The 5,961-nt window shown below is 32.5% G+C and overlaps 1 long non-coding RNA gene across 1 annotated transcript; it reads right to left on the reverse strand.

Moving 5' to 3' along the window:
• Positions 1-539: 539 nt before the first annotated feature.
• On the reverse strand, positions 540-4,671 carry LOC126892151 (uncharacterized). The gene is made up of 2 exons (XR_007700697.1): positions 4,353-4,671; positions 540-1,085 (listed from the first exon to the last, which is right to left on the reverse strand). It is a non-coding gene; the product is annotated as an uncharacterized LOC126892151 (long non-coding RNA).
• Positions 4,672-5,961: the final 1,290 nt, after the last annotated feature.

A 5,961-nucleotide genomic window follows, 5' to 3' on the forward strand; every position in this document is an offset into this window, starting at 1 on the left:
TATAAATTACATAATTATGCACGTGGTGAATATAAAATTTTGTGTCATAGCGGTTCATTGCGTCAGTTAAAGTTTTAATTTTATAATATAATAAATTTGAAGAAATACTGTATCGCAGCAGGTATTTAGTACCGTTGCTAGAAAAGTGATGTTGGTTAGCAATTTGGTATTAACATAAACAAAGTTTTTCTATATGAAATTGTCAAAAAAGTCAGAATGCAAGAGAAATTCGATATTTCTGAAAAAAGCCAATAAAGCGACTGAGAATTTATTACCAAATAAACGTATCTATGACAAGGAATACGCTAAATTTCAACCATGGATGACAGAAAATAATACTGAATGCGTAAATGAGACTGTACTACTGGCATACACTGTACAGGACGACCAAGAAAAACATGGAACAATAGCATAAGCAAGATTCTCAAAGAAAGAGGGAAGACATAGAGTGAGCCGAAGGAACCAGCTAGAGACAGAAAAGAGTGGTGTACATTTGTAGAAAAAAATTTAAGAGAGCTTGTACACCTCGACACCTTCGGGTATAAGAGGTTTTCGATTATGTATGTATGTATGCATGTTAATTATAGTCAGAACAAAATTATATCGGGCACCCCTTGTTTTTTATAATTGTTACCATACTAAATTACATATCCAATAATTTTAATCCATTATTAAACAGATCGGTGCAGATCGACATTATATTGGATCCTCTACTATAAATAAAAGATCCAAAGTACCAACAATACTGTCAGTAGTCTTAAAATATATTTATTAAAACATACCAACTGTAGAAAAATAATATAACTTATCAAATCTGTTTATTTAAAAAATACAGCTACTATTTATAATTATTATCAATATGATTTATACATAATCATTTGATTCTAATTTCACACTATCACTTTGGACGGTTATAGTATTTCTGGCACTATTCGAATTTCACTTTTATCCAATTGCGGTTGCAACTCCAATAGAGAGTCATGTAACAGTTTTGTAACTTGATTTGTGGACGTCCGTGAGAGCGGTTGCAACTCCACTGGAGATTCCTGTGGCAGTTCTGTACTGGAAACTGTGTCGGAGAAATCCTAAAAAAATATTTTTGTTAGATTCCAAAGCCACAAGAATAATGGAAACATATAGCAAAGGAATTTGAAGCAAGATTGAACTTTCCCCATTGCTTCGGTGCCGTTGACGGCAAATATGTGCAGAGTATTCCACCAAATGGGCAAGGTTCCTATTTTTATAACTATAAAGGATTTCATAGTATGGTTTTGATGGCAGTTGTAAATGCTAATTATGAGTTCATAATATACGAATTTGGTGTGAATGTGAGAATTTGTGATGGAGGTGTTATAGAGCAAACAATATTTTACAACAAATTAAAAGAAAATACATTACAAATTCTAGTCTTTGATCGCCTCAGTGGTTCAGATGTTTTTATTGGTGTTGAAGCTTTTGCCTTAGCGCCACATTTCTTAAAAGCGTTTAATCCAAGAGAATTAACAAATGAACGCAAAATATTCAATTACCGCCTGTCAAGGACAAGGCGAGTTGTAGAAAATGCCTTTGGTATTTTAGCTAACAGATTTCGAATTTTCCATACCACTATTAATTTAAATCTAAAAACTGTATATATCATTGTCATGACATATTGTGTACTCCATAACTTTTTGAGAAGTAAATATGCTTCACTTCAACCTATACTCCCATTGGAAGCTTAGACGATGACAATAGGAATGGTTTAAGAACAGAAGATTCTAATCTCATTGATATGCAGAGATAACATTATATAAGTATTTCCAGAGACGCCAAGCAAACTAAGGATAAACTTTTTTATGGTATTTCAATAATGAAGGTAGTGTACCATGACAAAATAGCCATGGTGTAATTCATAATATAGTTTAATTATAGAATTTAATTCAAGTTCTAAATATTGTGAACGTAGATATAGTTTAATAAAGAAATTTTTTTAAATTAATCATGGTTTTTAATTGATAGAAACTTACAAAATACCTTTTCAGGTAGATATGATTATTCCACAAACGCAAATATGCAACAAATATGTGTGTCAAGTGTCAACAATAGAAATAGCAGGAAGTTTCTTAGACAGTTAGAAATTCGATTAGCATCTTTTATTTCGACAAAAATTTGGCATCCATGCCCAAAATTCTGCTTAAATTTTTGTAGAGAGTAGAAAGACTTCCGGAGTGGAAATTGAAACACCAACCAGTAGTAAATTAAGAAATGCAATTTTCTTTACACCTACAATAGTGGCTCAATCCCATATGAACATAATACTACATTAAATATGCCACAAGAAAACAGTGTCAGAACTTTGCAGAAATACATAAGTTGATTAATTATTATATTCTATTATTATAAGTATATAAATTTTTTTTGGCAGTAGTACCCCAATATTGGAAAATTAAATACTAAAATGGTAAAAGAAATTTATATGATTTAAAAGAATTCTCTATTTTAGAATGAACTAAAAATATAAAAATAAAATATTGCCTCTTTTAATTTTTCAATCATTAAAGTGTATGCTTCATTCTCTACTTTTCACCTTCCATAATGCATGCCAGCTCAAAAATTTCGACTGTCCACCTTGAAAACTTTTGCTGGACTGAACTTCTGACCACACTTCAAGTAAAACTGCACAGGTAAAATCTTCAGCATGTTGACGAGAGTACAGACGGCGCGCAGCGCTTGGAGGCTTACATGTGATACCGTCTTGCTGCTCTTATGCTCTTACCTGCGCAAATGAGTCTCTGCAGACATGGTCTCAGGCAAAACGTAGTGTGTAGCCAGTGTATTATACTACAGACCTCAAGGCTCTGAGGATAGTCAGCATAATTTAGATTGCTCAGATTTCTGCATTATCATTATGAATGATATATGTACAACATTATGCTGTCATGACATTTGCAAATTTATTTTATATGGAACTAATCCATATAATTTTGAGTTAACCACTTTGATGGTTAGCGATGACTTTGGTGAAGGCGTTGCTGTGACATACATGATTTCGAATAGAATGAATACTACAATTTCTAAAATATTTTTTGACTGTATTAAAACCGCACTAGGTACCTAATAATATCACTACAGATATGTTTATGAGAGATATAATGGAAACTTTTTATAACGGATGGACAGCAGTGATGGGGCCTGTGTCTAATCGATTATTTTGTTCCTGGCACATTGATTGTGCCTGGAAAACTAATCTAGCAAAAATTTCTGTAGTTGAAAAAAGAATGGAAGTATGTATATAAGTGCTTGAAATTTATACAAAGTACTTTAGAAGTTAACAACTTTTAAAAAGATTTGTTGAATTTTCCAACTGGAGAATGATTCTGGTACTGTTAAATTTTATGAGTACCTGAGTAAAAATTATAGTTCGAATACTAAGTCCGGGTTCTACTGTTATAGAAAGGAATTACTAATAAATACAAATATGTACTTGGAGAGTAAGCACAGTATTATTAAGTATGCATATCTAGAAGGAAAAAGGTGAAACAACTAGATAAAAGCATGCATAATTTGATACACTACACTCGAGATAAACAAGTGGAAAGACTAATTCAGATAACAAAAGGTTTGTTGTAATGTAAATGTTTTGATTTAATTTTGTCAACATTTTTGTGGCTTTCAGGAAAAAGGACTGATTGATTGACTGCCATTAATTGTAGCCACAAATTATAAATTTGATACTGAAAGTGTGGAAGGAAATGATGAATTTAAAAAATGGATAATTAAAAATAAAACAAACTCAAAAATATGTACTGTTACAGAGAAACTGTTAATGTATGTTATCTTGTCAGCTACATACTATGTAAAATATGCTACCATTCCTACTCATGTACTTGCCTTGATTATTTTATTAAATTAAATTCAATCAAATCTTTAATTCAATCAAATATTTGCCAGCACATTCACTACCTTTGTATTACATGAGTCACACTAAATAATTAAGTTCCAAGTAGTGATATTTGGGAAGAACTGGAGTCTTCAGCACCTACGCACAAATCAAAAACCGAGGGATAGATAGAAATTACATAAGATACTATCTGCTCAGCACTGTAAGTAATTGCATTAGGTCAAAAATGCAACAGTGAAGATATTTTAATGACAGCCATTAATCAAATTAAAGCTGTGAAAGCCAACAAATTTCATGTTGATCCAAATATGAGACTTGAGAAAATTCAGAAAGGGTGAAACAGGTGTCATTTTCTACCAAGAAAAAGACAGTGTCTACGTCTGGTAAACTATTAAGGAAGCCCAATATCGCAGAGTCCTCCAATTTGAATGAAGTATCCTCTAAATGGTATGTATTTGCATAATGCCTGTACCTATGTGTTGTGAGTACACAATTAAGTAATCAGCAAACTGCATGCCCATTTCTTGTTTAAGTTCACCATTATCTATAAATAGCTTTTCTCAGATTTTAAAACAACAAAACTAGAACAACTTGCAACAGAACAACTCCTCTATATTCAATAATTCAATGAAACAAGAATCAATTCAATTTCAATATACAACTCCTTGTATACAACCAAACAACAAAACACAAAACATAGGTTAGGTTAAATAAAACGGAAATGTCAAAACAAACTACAACTTCGGAATGGACTAAATACCTATTACCTATACTGTGTTTAACCGTGTCTAAACTTTTCTGCTACCGATATGCCCATTGTCCTCATGTAATTTCTTTATTATCTTTTCGGCCAATGTCTGTGTCACTAAATATAGTTCCTTTCCGTCTATTCTCTTAAAATATGTTATTTTCTACTTCCGCTCTTCTTTTCTCTCTTTCCTCTAGGTCTTCCTGGTTTGTCCTTATCTCATTTAACGAATATATCCCTTCTTCTTGTATTAATCTATTTAGTCCCACCTGTAGAGTAATTGTTTCCTTTTTTCCGGTGTCCTCATCCCGTGTTAGAGCGTCGGCTATTATGTTGTCTTTTCCTTTTATATATCGGAACTCAAAATCATACTCCTGTAATAATAGAATGCCTCTATGTATTCTATTATTTACTAATCTATTCTTCATGATATGTACTAAAGCTGCATGGTCTGTTTCGATTGTGAATTTTGCTCCCAATAAGTAAAACCTCAATTTGTTTACGCAATATAGTACACTGGCAAACTCCAATTCTGTAACACTATATTTTCTCTCATGTGTTTTAGTCACTCGAGATATAAAACATATCGGCACTTCTTGGTCGTTTTGTATTTGAGACAGAACTCCTGCAAATTTTTGTATGGACGCATCAGTTCGGAGTATAAAAGGTAAATTGTAAATAGGGTGGTATATTTTCGTTCCTTTTGCGAATTCTCGTTTTAATGTTTCGAAAGCTTCCTCCTGTTCTTCTTTCCAATTCCATTTTATTCCTTTTTTAATCAATTTTATCAGAGGGATTTCCTTTTGGCTCAAATCGGGAATCAGCTTTTTAAAATAATTAATCGTGCCAAGAAAACCTCTCAATGTTTTCAAATTCGTTGGTCTTGGGTATTCATCTATGAGCTTGACTCTGTCTTCGGCTAATCTTACTGTTTTGGTGTCCAATTGAAAACCCAAATAAATGACTTCTTTTTGAAAAAATTGACATTTTTCAATGTTTAATTTCAATCCCGCTGTGTCCAATTCTTCCAGAATTATTTCTATGTGTTCCAGATGACTCTGAGTATCTTGTGAAAAAATTAATAAATCATCGATATAATGAACTATGAAATCTTCATGGCGATTCAAAATGGTATGTAGAGCTCGGACGAGTGCAGCACAAGCACTCTGCAATCCAAATGGCACTACCTTAAACCGGTAGACAATACCATCAATAGAAAAAGCGGTGTAGTTTCTACACTTTTCAGCTAACGGTATCAACCAAAAACTGTGTTTTAAGTCAATTTTCGAAAATATGTGTGACCCGGTGATTCTTCCAAAAATGGCCTCGATGT

This window comes from Diabrotica virgifera, chromosome 9 (assembly GCF_917563875.1).
Source record: "Diabrotica virgifera virgifera chromosome 9, PGI_DIABVI_V3a".
Lineage (NCBI taxonomy): Eukaryota > Metazoa > Arthropoda > Insecta > Coleoptera > Chrysomelidae > Diabrotica > Diabrotica virgifera.